We start from the raw sequence: 18,733 nt of genomic DNA, 5'->3' as shown, positions 1-18,733 counted from the left end.
AAATTAAGAGCCGGTACCATTTAAACTTTTTACTGTGTGTTAATATGACTATTACCACACCATCCAGAGCTATACGCATTCAAATTAAAGGACACAGAAACAGTAAGGTACTGTCTTCATAAATGATGCATTGTCTCCCCCCACTTCCATCTCCTCAGCATTGCAGGATGTTGTACAAAAGGCAAAGAACTGCAAAAGCAGTGCCTTGTGATGATACGACTTCTATTCCTCTCACGTCCCCTCCATCCTCCTCACCGCACCACAACCGTATGTGTATGTATGTGCACAGGTAGAATTAAAAACGAAGGGGCGGAATGGAGCAAGCCAACAAAACGCAGAGAAAAACATTCAAATGAAACTCACAAGCATTCCTAATTTTCGGTGGCCAAACCACCTTCCTCAGGGGAAAGCAGGAACTAAGTAAAAGGTAAAGATCAAAGAGATGATCAAGTTCGCCTGGTTTGCTTTGATCTAGCAAAACTTTGTCAGATAGACCTAGGAACCCTGGCCTTTCCATCTAGAAGGATGACCAAACTGACCCTGCGAAGATACTATGGTACGTGTGCTGCAGGAGAAATCAAGCATTCTTCTTACCATGCGTGTTTCATTATTCTTAACGATGTACGATTCTTCTTAATTATCACTTATTAAAATAGGCTCTACTATTAGAGTAAGAATAGTTGAGAATATGATCACAACGGGAATTAAATTAGTTGAAATTTTACTTATTATTTAAGATTTTTCATTTGTTGCAGTCCTTGTCATATCAATGAATACAACTAATGCGCAACCTAGGAACACTGATAATAGACAGTGTGAGGTCTACGAGAATAAAGGAGGCCTTTGGGATGTATGTATGATACAATGAACATTTGGATGGACTTTGAAAGTGTTTTCATTTATATGATGATACTCGTCACGATGGATACCTTTGATTTAATGTAGCTTATAATGGAAGAGAATGTCTAAGTCCCGTTTCTCAATGCAGTGGGTTTTTGCTCTTGAAATCACCCCATAAACTAGGATGATTTATGATGCCATATGGCTTTTAACATAAGTTAGTAATCTCGTATTAATATTGATCAGAAAGTTGGGTGAAAGAATGCGGACTTTCGAATTCCCACCACGCAAGTACGCAGGGAAAACGGCCATTTAGATCTATGGGACAGAATCCCGTCCTATAACCACTCTTGGAAAAACTGGCCATGAAGACGCGGTGGGATCGATCGTCTCAACAAAAATGTTGGAAAATCATCCAGCAATAATAAGACAATTTCAGAATGGGAGAAGATTCCTGGAAACTTCCATTCCTCAAAACGGGTGAGTGCATTAAAAAAAATGGAAAGAGATGGAAATGTTTCCCCATAGTAGATTCTCCATTCCTCTCTCTTCTGCCTTTACTAGTTACTAGTTGAGCAATGCCACACTCTCCCTAGCTTTTCCCACAAACCTCATTCTTTGCTTAGACTTTCCTTATTTTATTGTTCCCTACCTTAACTGTCATTTACTTTAAGTATGTGTGTATGTGTGGGTGTGTATATATATATAAATATATATATATATATATATAAATATATATATATGTATATATATGTATATATATGTATAATATGTATGTATATATATATATATATATACATACATACATACATACATACATCCATATATAGTTGAGAATATGATCACAATGGGAATAAAATTGGTTGAAATTTGGCTTATTTAAGATTTTTCATTTGTTGCAGTCCTTGTCATATTAGTGGATAAAACTAATGCGTGACCTAGTAATACTGACAATAAATAGTGTGAGGTCTACGAGATTATATGCCTTTGAGATATATGTATGATACAATTAATATTTAAATGCTAAATGAATTTGTCCGCCCATATGTATTTATATGTACGTATGAATGTAACTATAAGTTTAATGCCTAATATAATATGTATACAATGTGGGTTAAATGGAAGAAGGGACCACTAGGTCTCCATTTCGCCCAAATAAAGATCTCTACCGATCTGTCTACCTCTCTCTCAACAATTTGCAGTACCGAGATACAGTGGAAATATTAGTCATATGCAAAGAGAAGACCCATTGTTATGTGGCTGGTCTTGTTAATTCGATACAGTTTTCATTGTATGTGTATTATGAATTAAAGAGTACTTGAAATTTCATAATTTCAATGTAAAATTAAAAAAAAAGCTGCGGTGCACAAAGATGAGGACGAGTTAAAGAGTCCCGAGTATTTGGACATGTGTATGTGTGGTTCTACGCAGACAAACTTTTGTTTTGCCTTGTGGTTATGAGAAAGAAGCTCCTGCAGTGATCATTGACAGCAGAGAATCACGCACTCTAGAATACGACATGAAAATCAATAAGAAGGAAACTAAACTGAAAGACCCACTCTTGGTATACGGAAGAGAAGAGCTGAAGGCAGACGTCGTGCGGGGAAGGATGAAATAAGTTTTTCGAGTGACGTTAACCACCTCCCCCAGAAGCCTAACATAGCATGGAATTTATTTATTCATTTGACGACTTTTTATGGAGGTGAGATTGAGCCTTAATAGTTCCTTCTCCCATCCAACCCCTATAAATATACACGGTTAAGACAATTACAAAATCCTAAGCCCTAAGTTGAAGAAAATCCACCTAAGCGGAAATCAAACCCGATACCTCAGGTGAAGACGTTAAGCCGCCAGCGTCGCCGGGGCCGGCTCAACGGAAAAAGTTCGACTGAGACGAGACGAAGAAAAGCTCCAGGTATGAAGGTATTTAGGAAAACGAAGTGTCCAGCCAGGAAAGAGATTCGGTCGCAGACACGGTTGTAAATTAGACCGGTGGACTCGATCGGAAACGTGCAAAATCGAACGAATAGACAAAGAGGAATGGAAATTTTCAAAATATGACTGTGAGAGGGATACGCTGAATATAAATTTATGGGGGACATCAAATAGAAGGTGGCAGCTGGAGGAAAAGAAGAAGAAATGGAAGAGGAGAAGGAATAAGAAGGTTAGGAAGAGTTTTTAGGATTAAAGTAAATGAAAGCTATCTAGTAAAACCTGTTATGCATACTAAATAATAGATAGAAGAAAAAAAAATAAAATGTGTAGTATATGAATAAAATATATTATATATATATATATATATATTATAAATATATATATATATATATATATATATGTATATATTATATATATATATATATGTATATCTTTTCTTTTCTAAATTACGGGTGGTGTCCTAACACCCCCCGCCACACGCCCTTGCGGCGGCTTGCGGGGTATTAAGTAGATAAGTAGATGTAGATGTAAAGTTGTGTGTGTAAATTTATTATATATATATATATTTATATGTATACACACATACACACACATATATTCATATATATGACAAAAACATCTAAAAAATTAACTTGTTAATTATTAAAAGAGAGTTAGAAGATCAGCTAAGGAACGACTGATTCTCTGAATACACTTTGCCAATAAAATATTCACAGCCGCCAGAGGCAGGAGCAACATGGACTGGCTGGGATGTCCAAAATTCTTATTCGATGATTACATGGTTATGACTAGGATCTTTATTGGAAACAAGACCACTATATATAAAATAAGACAAATCAGTAAAAATAACAAAGAATACTACAAATTATAAACTGAAACGATCGATGAAAAACACATGGAGGTGATTCAATTAGGTAATTAAGAAGAGGCAACATTGACGAAAGTTGGAATAAGGGTTGGAAAACGTTGGACGTAAGTTGGGCGGAAGTAGGACGGAGGTTGGAAGAATATTCAATTATTGTGTAGAAGAAAAGGAACAGAAGTAACCCTCAGCCTTTCGGAGGATTGAATACTAAAGTGACAGGGACGGAACTGAAACAGAGGGAATAAACACTAAAGAGATGTGGAAAATGTGTTTCTTAGGTTTTTCGGAAGAGGAAGCTTCAAATTGAAATCATATAACCTTTGAATCGATAACTTTGACAAATGGAATGAAAGAAGGAATTTCCATCACAACAAACATCTTCTATATTCCACCTTGATTCAATGTAAATGATTCAAACACGGATTTAACATTGAACCTCTACTGCAGCAACGCGTATTTTGCCAATTTGTACACATTTTTGTCAAGTGCTTAATTCATGGGTTCCCAAACCTTGAGGTTTTATTATATTTTAAACAATTTTCTAACTTGCCAAACTTTCTTAGAAGTAATACTTAACATTCGAAACAAACGATTTCTGTTTTGGATGATAGAACACTTGAAATACATGTTTCTCATATTCCACAATCAATCGTAAGAATTATGCAGAATACTGCGTCCAAAATGATTTAAAGTTTCAATAATGAAGCACTAATTGTTTGCCTTATCTCTGCTTATCCCACAGACAAATCTCTCTGACTAAATAGGATTTACATTATATAAGAAACATGCTGACAAGCGAACATAATGACTTGACAAAATGAGGAATACATTTAGATGTAATTTTGTATGAGGTACCTCGTTCTATAGTAGTGACTTCTGGGCAATAGGAAAAACAGAGAAATCCTGACTGAAAGCAGCGGACGTGTAGATATGGAGAAGAATAGTAAAAATAAGTCGAAAGAAAACAAAACTAACCTTCAAGTTTTGGAAGAAGTTACTAAAGCCAGGACACTTATACAAGTAATGGAGGAAAGGGAATATGTATATGTTTTTGAGCGGATTGTGAGAAAAAGCACACCGATAAGAGAACTATTGGACGAGAGAGTGTTTGGAAGAAAGACAAGAGCGAGGCAAAGGTTGACATATGAGGTTTGATAACATTAAAGTATATAATGACGATGCACGAACGCCATGGGCTGAGCAGGACGGCAGAAGACAGGGACGCCTGGTTGAAGCGAAAATAATAAGCCTAAATATGGTGAATAAGCAAGGTTTGCTAATATAAAATATTCATAATCTAAAAAATCTATTAAAAAGTAACAAATGTTATAATTTACTCTAAACTGACATAATTTCATCAAATTTTTACAACTATTAAGGATTATCAATTGTAATATCATTTATCAACATTTTCAACTGAAGGTTGATTCTGAAAGAAAAATAAGGTCACAATTAAATGAATAACACTTATTCCAACAAGCAAGAGAGTTTCGTCAGCATTTAGCAACAGTTATAACATACGTAAAGCTCGGCAAAACCTCATCATGTGCAGGAAATCAGTCACGGAAAGCCAAAATAGATAAGAGAGAGTACTTACCTTTCAGACAATCCTCTGAGATATCTCTCACCATCTTTCCTTATGAAGCACTTTCTTCCCCTTTGGGTGAATCGTTTTCCGTTTTCGATAAGGTTCCTCCTCTCTCTCTTCTCTCCCTCACTCACACTCGCCGCCGCTTCTTAGCCTTCAACTATTGCATGGAAATAATGCAGACGGGGGCACTAAAGAGGGCGGAATGCCCGCTCCTAAGCGGGTCGTCAGCGATCGACCAGACGCTGGCAATTTCAGGAAACGGCGTTTTATGGCAGGGTGTTAAAATAAAACTGCGTAGGCATTCGCCGTACAAGAGGTTACACCTTTAACACCTCCCGTGCACCACCTGGTTTCTTGCCCACCCCGTTGCCAGCGGCGACGGGTAAACAGATCAATCCACGAAGGGTTCCCAATTCGACACACTGGGGGCGTGTTGGGGAGTGGCCAGGATATGTTTTTTTCCGAGAGCTTACCCCTCGATACGGCGGCGAGTTCACGTTGTCCTTCGACCCGAAGGAGATGGAAAAGTGAATAACAAGAGTGTAGGGAGGGTGAGGGCCTGGGAGGAAGAACTGCGGCAGAGAGGAAGAACAAAAGCACAGCGCGGTGCGTTCCGTATTGGGGGGGGGGGGGTGGGAACGGAATGGATGGATGAATGGATGGAAGGAGGGTGGGAGGGAGGGGATTGGAGTTTCTTCGGGAGGAAGGAAATGTAGGGAGTGAGCAGCAATCGTCCTCTAAACCAATCCTTGCCATTGGCGTCTGACATTTCGTCATCAGGAGTCGATCTGACTTATTCGTTGGGAGAGATTCAATCGATCAGAAGAACGGGGAGCGGGTCCGCTTTGGTGCCGTCGGAAGGAGAGCGTTTCGCACCACGCTTACTATGTTTCGACTAGGGAAACAATCACGCAAATACTCATTTAACCGTGGGTCAGAGATATCCATTGAAATCATACAACAGAAGAATTCCAATACTCATGCATGTTCAGCTGTTTAACGGTGGAGGGTCGAACATGAATGATGCCTCTTAGTCGACGATCGAAAATCGCAGTTGGGTCAATATTTTATCTACGAGAAAAAGGAGTACATAGTATACCTCATGACCTCACTCATGTTCTGTTCATCTGTTTTTAAGTTTCCCTTTCAATCCCTCGTCCCTCTCCGCGGGGGCAAATTCCTGCTACCTGCAACGTTGGGTCGCATTCCCTGCCTTTTACAGACTCTTTGGGGGTAGAGTGTTTTGTGGTGGATTTTCATGTGGTGTTTCAATTTCTTGCTTGTTGTGTCCTGGCTTCCGTGATGTAGGATGGCTTTCGTGCTGCATCATGGGGTGCAGTTTTTTAGTTGTTTTGCGGTATATGTGTTTGCATGAGTATTGGATGAAGGGATTTTTGCATGAGTGTGTGCGCTGTTGTGGGTGTGATTTTCCGTGTTGTTTTTTTGCATGTGGTATTTTTCCTTTTTACGGTTGGTGACCTAACACCCCCCGCCACACGCCCTTGCGGCGGCTTGCGGGATATTATGTAGATGTAGATGTATATTGGAGGCATTTAGCTAATAAATTTCATTGACGGAAAATCTGATAGCAAGTCATAGATCGGATACGACGAAGATGGCTATAAATATTCATTTTCGTAGAAATCAACAAATTTGATGCCCATGCGTCATTTTATCAATAAAAAATATCAATTAAAATTTTATCAATTTTAGAAATAACAAATTCAACAAACAGAGTTTCAAATGTGATGTAATGGAAATCGGACATGATGAATAACTGATAGTAGCGATATTCCAATGGATAAAATTACCACCGGGTTTCGATGTATCACATCATCATCAGGTCCGATGATGAGTATCATGAATATTATGTCCATATTGTAAGAAAAAAATTCGTACAACAAACATATTGGTGATAATGTTACTTTTTCCACAGTCCCGATATTTCTTTTTATTTTTTTTAGAAATTTATCATTTTTTGGAAATAACGCATCCTTAGTGACAAAGGATTCGATTCACTACCTCGGGTATTCACTTCCTCCAGTCGGAAGAAGTTCCAAGGGCTGTATTGACCTTTTTTCGATGCACAGATTGAAAAAAAGACGCGCACTGCGTATTTTTTCGTGTCCCAAAGCCTTATGGCAGGCTTTCAGTAAAACCACAGTCGTCTAGATCGGATTCCATTGTGCAATATTCCCGCTTGCGTCCAATGATATTTTCACGAATTATTTTCAGGTAAAAAGAATTGAAAATTCATCAATTTAAGTGTGGTGTTCAAAACTATGCATCCGCCAAAAGGGAAAGGTTGTATAAAGTGGTATTTTAATGTTTAAATCATGTGTTTTATATCTCAACACATCATCTATATGGCCAAGCGTTTGAGACATACTCGTCTCCAAAATTATCTGTTTTAATTTAGCACAAAACTTCAGAGTAAATGGTATCATAAGAATCTGGAAACGCCATTAACTGCTGGTTGTTATGCATCTTACAATTATTTGCTCATTACCATACTTAATGTAATCGTTATCCTTCAACATCTTACCCAATACTTGAATAAGAGTTCTCATGTAAAACTTTGTCTCATTGTCGTATTCAAAATTGCTAACGGAAATAAAATATGTGAATGACATATCCTTGCATTAATTCCTGAAATGCTAGAGATTGAAATGCAACATTCTTTTAACCAAGTGGAAATGGTTTTACTGCGAATATGTCTACATAAGAAATGCCAAAGCTTAAAATCGCAGTCATGGAATCCGGGAAAATACAGGAAATTCCTGCGATTTTTTAAATCCTGATTTCGAAAACTTATTCTCCTGAAAATACCCCCGGGATTAACAATCCTGGCGCATGAATCAAGGGGTTAATTTCTAAGTTATGTTTTCACATTTTAGCAGAACGAGTATTTGCAACATAAAAGTATCGCTCAAAATTCTGCCTAATTGCGAGTGAAACAGGTCGGCAATTTCAAGCACAGCTTTGTCAGCTACAAAATTACTGCAGAATATTCTAAAATCATTTTTCTCTATTAGTTCATCACATGCTCAAAATCTTTCTCGGCAATCGAAATTAACTGGAATTATCGGGTGGAAACTTAACTAATTTTTTACACTGTTGACCTCATCAAAGATTAGTAAACCTTCATTCTAGGATTACCACCAGTGGTCAGATTTTCATTGTTACTAGGTCTACAAGTCAATAGTAAGTGCAGAGTGTTGAGATGAAATATACAGCAATTACTAGATTTATACCATGCAGAGTATAAGTATATAGTAGTTAATTATTACATTTAAAATTTATTACGTATTATGTATAATCTCCGGGTCTAAGGTTCTGATCTTCGAATCCCTGAATTCATTTTCAAGTTAAGTTTACGCAATGAGTTAGAATTTTCTGTCTGCAAAGAACTGTTTAAACTTAGCCTTCCATGGGTGACACATTGCTTTGAAACTGGCCCCAGCTTTACACAAAACCATTGATACAGAATTGGTTTTTTCGTAAAAAATTAAGAGATACTTCGGCATAAAGAATAATAAAGAACTCTATTCGTCTGCATATTAGATAACTTAAACTTCATATTTTCATGAATTTCATGGCTTGAGGCCTAACTTTGTGGAAATTCATGATCACTGAATTAATAAAATTGTTATTTTTTCCCAGAAAAAACTCTGTAATACTACCGCCTTCGACGCATAGGTGATCATCAGGTATAGATCAGAAAACACACCTGATGATGTCTCCTATGCGTCGAAACAGGTAGCATTTTAGAAGTTTTTTGTGTCAAAAAGTATTTTAATTTTCTAAAATGGTATTATAAGCGTTGATTTCTCTAGAAACATTAATGTAATTTGTGAGACCCCGTCTGAGTAATGTGTATGAAAATTGTTTGATTATCTCATTGTTAAGCATCAAAACCTAATGTAACAAGTTGTAGTAAGTATAAGCACGGCAATCACGTGCATAGGTACGAACTGAGGTCATTTATTAAGGAGACGAACAGCCGGATTTCATTTAATTGGAAGCGGAGCATTTTTTATTTAGAAAACTTTTACTTTCGAAGCGGCAGTTGGGAATACAATTATAAGAATAAAAAACGGATCTTACTTAGCGTACTATTCCAGGAATGACTGAAGACGAAGGTTTTTACCCAACCAAACATTTAAAGATAATTAAGTTAGGGTGTGGATCAAAACAGAATCAGCCTAAAACTCGAGTCGGAAAAAATGAAAAGGAAATATGATCTATATATGTAACCCAAGGAAGCGTTTTAGACCCATCAACATTATCTTGAACTTAATATGGGGCATGACTTTTCATTACTACTAAGTCTTCTTCGGTCAAGTCTTCTTCATTACCCTTGTTTTATGACATATGAGTACTCCTAAATTTTTGGATACTTTTTCCAGTTTTATGAATTAAACGGTACTATTACATATTAAAAACACTATTTTCATCCACTTCATACTCTGCGAAAAATTTGGCATGTGGATTTAAGATTTTAATGCAGTGTTCACATTAAACCGTTGTTTGGGGTAATTGAAACCGATTTTTTGGGTAAAAAGAAAATATTAACTATCCTAAGTTCCATATTTACGCTCGTCACCAGAGCACTAATAGCCAAAAGATTACGAGTCCATTCACCTAACCCATCCGATACCTGTTTCCTTAATTAGAGAGAATAGGCTTGTAATGAAGCATTGATAACCGCATTGATAACCGAAGTAAAATATTCGGTCGCATAAAAAAGAATTGCATTCCAGCATTCCATTTAATTCGCTCAAATCGAGGGTGTCGGTTCACATTCCTAATTATCAGAATCTACTGCAAGAAACTGACATCTAAAAAAACAATATTTAAACTATCTGTAAATTATATCGGATTACAATGATTAGTAATAGCTCAATTCACAAATGAGCCCATCTTGGTGATTTTGTACGTGAAGAGAGAAAACATTTACGAAGAGAAACAACGGGGCAGTGTTTATCACACTTCAAAAACCCTCCCTCTGGGTACTATGACCTTTACACAACAAATACAGCCTTTAATTAGAAAATGGAAATGAAAAAAGAATGTATAGATAAGTTAAACTTATCAATAGCAGTTATTAATAGTGTTAACAACTATCTAGTTCCTATTGCAAAATAGGTAAATGTTACATTATGTGAGAACTACAGAACAATAAGTTTAATATCGCATGCAGCTAAAGTGATTCCCAGGGCCATCAACAAAAGGATAGAAAACAGGTCAAATGATTACTGTGAATTTGCATTTATGAAAATTGTCTGACGTTTCAACGGAGGAATATCAGTGGAAGGGATATGTAAACGGTTGAAAAAGAAAGGTGATCGAATTGCAAGGAAGTAGAGTGGAGGACGTGGGATCTAAATCCAAACTTGCCCATGACTCTGGTCATTTGCAGATATAAACTCGGGACGGTTATGATAGGAAGAGAGAAAAAACACTTGAAATGTTATACTTTCATAGAACCGATTATCAAAATCAATATTTGCTAAATTGTTATTCTGATTCATGGTGAATGCTGTTTGATGTATATTGACGCCTATATTTGTCGAATTGCACGCAGCTATAGTGGTTCTTAGGATCATCAACAAAAGAATGGATAGTAAGGCAAATGATTACTTAGGGGGTGATCGTTTTGAGTTTAGGAATGGAGAGGCATTGCAGTAATGAGATCACTAATCGTGTGGAATATAGAATACAATTAAGACGTATTTGCTTTTTTTGTAGAGTTCGAAGAGACTTTTGATAGAGGGATTGGGGAAAAACTAATTAGCATATTGCAGAAAATAGGAATAGATTGGAGGGAAATGAGGCTAATCCGCAACCTGTACGTCTCAGACTGCTCAGGTGCGAGTTAGTTGGGAACGGGGAGTTCGGATGGGCAGTGTTAAGAAAAGGTCTACAGGTAGGGTTGCCCATTGTCACCAGTGCTGTTCAACGTATACGTAAAAGAGGCTTTCGCCAGGATAACTGACGAGAGATTTGAGTATGAATGTTAAGAAAAGGCTGGTCAAAACTTTGATATGGTGCGTAGTTGCGCACTGCGCGGAAACGTGGTCACTGAAGCAGGAGGTTAGACGTAGATTATAGGCTTTTGGAATGTGGGTGTGGAAAAAGATGATGGTGAAGTGAACAGAAAGGAATAAAATGGGGACGTTCTGGAAGTGGTGAGGGAGGAGAGGAAATTGTTTGGAGGAATCATAATGTGAAAGGAACAGCATATTGATCGGCAGTGGGATACTGAAGACTGTTATTAAAGGGGAGAAAGTTAGGCAAACGAGGAGGGGCAAAAATAGGACAAGCATCTTGGACCGGATTAAGGAAGGGAAGAAGTACAGAGAGATGAAGAATGACTTGATGTAGACTAGGTTGCTGGATTATATTTTGTTAGGAGTCACAAAATATTTATTTGGTATTTCTGTCGGTCCAAAACCTGCCTTAACCGGTAGATTACCTATGATAATAATATTTGCCAAGCAGGCATCGCATTGAAGAAGCTGTGTGGGATTAGTTTAACACCACGTTTTGAAATTGCGGAAGTTTTACCCCTTAATCCTTCTGTGAATGCTGTTATTTAGCCGCAAAATTTTCGATCAGTACATTAAAGTAAATCCAGCAATATTTGTGTAATTATTATACTTCTACCTTCAACACCTTAATCCATGCAAGTAGGATAATTACCACCTCAAAAGGCAAGTTGGCTTGAAATCTTCCAGCCAATAAAATGATATGTTGTGAACAAAAAATTGTTTTCTCATTAGTTACTTAGCTTTAGTGCAAATAAATATTTATATGCCCTCAGTGGGCACGCGGTTAAATTCTTGTCTCGCGTACTCTTTTTCTTCTAATGTGGAAGCTGATTCATGTAAATCCTTATGCAGTATGAGATGCGCCGTATTAAATTGCTTAAATGGAACTATGAGTTTAAGTGTTTATCTTCATTAACAACACAAATCACATTTGCTGCTTTTTTCTGACAATAACGAACTATAAGAAGGTTAGGTTCCTTATCTTGAGATCATTTTGGAATATTTTGGCCATTTAAGATATCGATGAATTAATGAATACTAATGCGTATGACAATATTTAATTAGGTCATGATTACGTAATTACACCAAGGTAGGCATTATATTGTAAAGCTACTGCTCACTACGGACACACCGAAGGAAATTTCCTCGACAGAGGAGGCACCTCTCTTCTCCATTCGGAACTATTTCAATGGAGCCCGCGTATCGAACGGAGCTTTATTGAACAGAAGAGGTCCAAATGGTTTTAACTGGGAAACTAAAATGAATTTGAAAAAACGAACTATTTATACGAATGATTTTGACATCCCATTACAGTATCTTAGTCCAAAATTATTCGGTTTTTCCAAAAACTACTCTCTCTCTCTCTGAAAGTATTCCGTGTTTGAAATTGTAGAAAAAGGATGACCAAACGAAGAATTTATTATATGAGCTTGGTTTGGTCAAGTAATGGAATGTAAAACTTTGCACTTTCTTTTTCATTAGGATCATAGAGGTGAAGAATAAACCTTTTTTCTATAGATCTTGAGTCGATGAAGGACTTTATCAAGAATTAAACATACAATTTTATCTTTTGGTGTCATCTCATTGAATTGAAAGAAGGTCCGTATTAATGGATATTCTGGGCTTGGCATGCCATAATAAAAGTTTAAATAAGACTAAATAAGTGAATATATGTATAAACTTTTCAACTGATGCAATGATATGCATTTCGGACCTGATCCAAGCCCCCTGGAGACTGGGGTTTCATCGGGAAAAATTTATTTTATGGTGTGTTTCATCGCATTGTGTGTTTCTGTTCCTACCAATAAGGGATAAATAAATTGAAGAGTTATTTTAATGTTATTAGAAAGATTACACAACTAAGTCATTTATAAGAAATTTATGATAAAGATCTCTGAAGAAAGTGACGCAAAAACATGTTCAAGTCCTCACTATCGGTGTGCTTCACCATCGAAACATAGTTATCAATCCGAGGATGGGTTTGCAATGGCAGTGCTCCATGTAACCCATGCTCTCTCCCGCTTTATTCCGACATGGTTCCTTATGTCTTACGTGCTCCTCTCGAATTAATCCTTTGACTTTCTCTGTGATCCTCCCATTCTGTTAACCTCAATTACGGGCTGCAGTATTGAAACTATCCTGCCTGAGGACGCATCCAATGAATTTCCCTCATCTTATTGTTTCATTCATAGACATCTCCCTTCATACACTCTTTTACGCAAGTACTTCATTTATCACTTGTAACTCTTTAAATCTATTTTAGTTCCGTCATTTCTCCTATCAGTTATCGTAAATATGATGGAACGGTCTCATGTACATAAAATAGTCAAATGTTATGTTAATAAAACAATTGTTGATTGGAACAGGTAATTGGCAAAACTATTCGAGCCCTTTGCTAACAGGGTTAATACTTAAAAGAAAAGATGTTTTCAATCTATATGATAATATGATTGATGTGTGTAGAATTGTATGTAAGAGCAAAGTTTTGATTTTTTTCTTGTTGACTCGGGAAACTGATGTTAATGAGATGGGGATTTTATTTTTTGTGTTAGACATTGATTTTTGGAAATTCCCTCTGAGTGTATTTTTTCTGATTGATTTTATCTATTATCTTTTGCGATAATGATTGAATTTTTAGTTGTCATGTTATTTTTCCAAGGCAAGTTTTATTTTAATACTTGGGGGACTTGTATGCCACCTGAAATTTTCTATCAGCACATACGAGTTTTAATAGTGATAATATTAAAATGTAGGGGCCTCAAATGCAGATGAACTCGTGGAGAGGATCTCAAAGAGTTGTAGTTCGTTTAATTTATAAAAATAGAAAAGGAGAAGAAGCTGCTGAAGAATGGAGTAACCCGGAATATCAGAACGAAAGTCCGTGAAGGCGAAACATTTGAAAATGAAAATGGAGAAAGCACACTTGCAGTAAGTGAGATACGTTGGCCTCAGGATCAACCTCGTGGACAGTGGCGCGCGGCGCACGATTACGAATATCATAACACCCTGTTCTTCCAAAGGTTCAACAATTTCGAAATATAAGAGCTTAACTGGCAAAGGAATCGGCCTAAAGATCTAAAGAACTAAAGATCTGGGCTCGGATCCCGGTCATGACGAAAGATTTTTACGCCTTGAAGTTGTTGCAATGGATAAACAATTAAGCCATGTGTACGAGTATTTAGTATCTGTTTAGAGGAGGATAGACAGCGTAGGAAGAGGCGTGGAAGGGAAGAAACGTGTTAGGCACAGAATTATTTACAAATGAGGCTGGTCTTTTGGTAATAGGCACTTTAAGGAAGGATGAGAAGAAAAACTTGTAAAAAATTTTAAGTTGAGGTAAGTTTCGTATCCCGGGAAGATAACTATTGAGGCACGGAAATGGGCGTATATGACGCTTTTTAATGTGGGTATTCGTGAAAAATGGGGAAAATTCGTGGCAGGTGTACAAGTACGATATGCGGATTTCAGACAAAAGATGGTGCACCAATGCAGATTGCGGTATGAAAATTTTACATTTATACCATTTTGTTGTGCCATCAATAAGTGTCAGACGCGTAAGAGTGATAAATTACAAAAGTGCTCGTATGGTTTTGTACTGCTGTGTTCATTATGTCGAAATTTGTTCCAAACAAAGAGTATTTTTAGACAGCATTTATTTTTTTGTTTTCATTTGAAGGAAACCGCTACTCAATCATATCGATTAGTTCGAGAAGCTTATGATGGTGAACATAGTCCATCGGAAGATAGGTGTGAACGATGGTTCCGGCGTTTCAAAAGGGGTTAATACGGTATTCCAGACAAGGAACACGGAAAAATTCCTAAAAGATATGAAAAATGGCTCAATGAATAGTTCGCGGTAATAGGGAAAGATTTTTGCTGGTGGGGTATCCACAAATTGCCCGAAAGATGGGAAAAATTCTATCTAGCCATGGAGCATGCGTAGACTAAAGCTCTTTTCATCATTCTTCCGAATTTTAATTTTTTATTTTTTTAAATCCGCATTTCATACTTGCACATCTGGTAGACGGATATCATATAGACAGAAAGGAAAATGAACAATGATGTTCCAGGCATGGTCGCGGAAGAAAGAAGTATGTTGAGAGAAATTCGAAGAAGGAAGTACAAGTGGATTCCGGAGATACTGAGAAGCAATGGGAAGCTGAAGACTGTAGTAGGGGGTGGAGAGTGGAAGGAAAAGAATAGGCAGTTTGTTTGACATAGAGGGAGTTGGGAAGAATACAAAGCTGAAGTAATAATAGTATGCAGTGCGGGGTTTAAGGTTGTTTTGTGTCATGTAATTCAGACCTACGGATAAAGTTCAGAGTTCACCAAAATTCCTCCTTGAAGCAGTAGACTATAAGAATAATAGACAGTAGAAATAGTAGAAATAAGAATAATAGACATGCGTGTATGCATTTCTTTTTTGACAATTTTAAAGTCCCAGGGGATGGATAGACTGAAAACATGTCGGTTGAGCTCTGTGACAAGTTTAGAGAATCCTTGGATGAGTTTGGCCCTGGTGAAGGAATGAGGAAGAGAGTTGCCATGGTGAAGAAGTGCCTTTTATGAGACATTAATGCTTCGGATGGAATTAGAAGGATTCATTAGGGAAAATGCTAGAGATTTTGGGTAACACCAACTAGAAAGATAATGGCGAAAACATGTTGATAGTATGCAAAGAGATAGGATTTTTGCCTTGTGTGAACGGTCAAGCTGAATTCTATAAATTTGCATGACCACGAGGAGGTTCTACGAGCAAGATTGATTTCGTAGCATATGATGAGAGGCGCAACACAAACAATTAGTGAATGGAAAGATAGTGATGAAAGGTACTTCATTTGGAACAAATCATAATTTGGTAATTTCAAACGTAGATCTAGGTAGAATCAGGGTGGAGGAGAGCATGAAAGTACACATACAAATTAAAATGTGAGGATTGCGGTGAGAATTGAGGATAAACTGAAATCGAATCAATCGGAGAGGGACAAATAGTTGGCGAACGGAAATGTTGATTGATACTGAGACATTTTGAACGTCTTTACTGATAATTATCGTTCAAGTGCATGTGTGCGTGTGTGGCTAGGAGAGTGAGAGATGGGAGTGAGGTGATGGAATGGGGAGGTGGAGATTCCATAAGTGCAAATATTGTAATAAAACAGGATGATTGCAGTCAAAGGTAAGGGAGTGTGATACTATGAGATGAGAGATACCGTAGATGCTCGTATTAATTAATGGAATAATATACATGGTTATGAAAGGTGATTGATGGACCACGACACAACACACTTCTTTACTCCAAAGCATGAACTAATATGCCACAAAATATTCTTAAAACCTTTATTGCATGTTGTACTAACTCATTCTTCAACTCTGCACACTTTCTACCTGCTTAAAACTACAAATAAACTGCCTTATTCCTTTCTCCCCACCACTGGCTCTCCCAACAGAAATATATTGGCGCTCATGATAACATATGATATTTAAAAAGAGAAATGAATACAAAAATATTGTAAAAAAATACAAGGAAATAGGATCAAAGGCATGAGAAACAGTTAGTATCACTTTGAAGAAAAAATTGTATTTAGGAGAGAGGCGAAAGGGCAGAGAAGAAAGAGAACAAAGGAATGAGTTTTTATAAAGAATGAGAGAGATGATATTATAATAGGTGACAATTGAGGGGTTAGAAGGAGCATTTTGAATATTTTTTAATAGCGGTGCGGAGTAATAGGGTGAGTCAAACCGTTTAATTGAATAAAAAGAGGTCGATTTATGTCAAAATGATTTAACATCCATAAAACTTTTGAAAAAGGGAAGATATTTGGGTGTAATTGTTACATTTAACGAAATATAAGGGTTTGGATGAAAACCACTGATGACTCCAAAGGCGGATTGAATCATTTATGCTTGCAGGCCATAGTTGTTACAAAGGATAGGAAACGGGCGATAATTTTGATATTTGGAAAAGGGAAGAGGAATACTCTGTTACAAAGCAGTAATTTTTCAGTATTTCTGCTATTTTCATGGCAATTAGAGGCTGCACAGGCCGTTTGTTGGCATTACTACTTCTGGAGAAGAATATGGACGTGCAAATTTGAAATACTTCGTACTGTTTTTTATTTGGAGAAGGTATACCTAGGATAATCGGGACAAGGCTGGAATTTTGAAAAGAATACGGTGAAAACTGAGAGTTTAATGAATTCTAAAAAGGTGACTAATTGACTTAATACAGAGAATGCAAGAGTTGATGTGGCATTGAGTGACGGTTATAAAAAAGAGACTGGCATGAAAAAAATTAATAATTTCAACATCGCTGTTTAATATATTTAGGGATAACATGTGTGAAAGTGGAATTGGTTCTCAGCGTTCCTTCGGGAACTATTCAGGATTTAAAAACTCAAACAACTAGATATTGTCACATCCAGTATAATTAACTGTTAATTTTAGGATTATTTGCTGTGTGAAAATCTTCTAATGATTTTGAACAGAAAAATCTGCACAGCAAGGAAACCTGGGTCTTTCAAAACAATTAATGTGCGGTGGAATGAAAAAGTTGTTTGAGTTGTTTTCTTCGCGTGAATTTTGGACACAGGATAGGAATTAGAATCGCGCATTGAATTGAATTCTCACAATATTTACACTTAAAAGTCCAGAAATTTTCAGTCAAAATAAAAATAAGTGATGATCAAACGAGTAAGTTTTCAAGATTTCAATACTAAGGCTTATTCAGTCATAACTTAATTTGCTGAACATTAGACGAATATCATATCGTAAATTAATCAAGTCCTCAAAATTGCAATGCCCAGGATTTTGTTCAGCAAAAAAACTTACTAGTATTCACTAAAATGGTTAAGCTGATACACGAGTGTGACTCTTAAGTCTAAGACATGAGCTAACCTATTTACTTTTAGTTAACAAATAAACTTGCGAAAATAGAGAAGTTACAAGCTACAAATGAGTTGGGTTATTGATATGATCACTCTGGCTAGCAAAAAAATATGCCAATTTTTCATGTTTCATGAACAATATCAACTATCAACGGAGAATGACAACAGCTATTATGAATATATGGTCGTGAAAAATGAAACTTAAATATTTTTATAATAGTTGCCTCTGTTCAAATAGTTTCATATTAATGAACATAAATGGTTAAAAAACTCTTGCTTGCGAAATTCCACAGAAAAAAACATTATATCCCCATGCACTCCTATCGTTTATTTTTAATTTCCTTAGAAAACGCATTCACTACTCGGAGTAACCATTTAATTAACTAAAAGTGCTATCTGCCATATCCACGAACTAACACAATCAATATAAATAAACATCTACATAACTTGCTGCTTCTGCCGCTACTACTATCGATACCCTCACAACGTAAATAGTTTGACACCATGCTTATCGTTTCTTGATTACTTCATGGCGATTTTCGCCATAATTTAAACGCCCACACAC

This window comes from Hetaerina americana, unplaced genomic scaffold (genome assembly GCF_022747635.1).
Source record: "Hetaerina americana unplaced genomic scaffold, ioHetAmer1.1.p SCAF_4, whole genome shotgun sequence".
In the NCBI taxonomy this organism is placed as follows: Eukaryota; Metazoa; Arthropoda; class Insecta; order Odonata; family Calopterygidae; genus Hetaerina; species Hetaerina americana.
Note: the sequence above shows the minus strand (reverse complement) of the source record.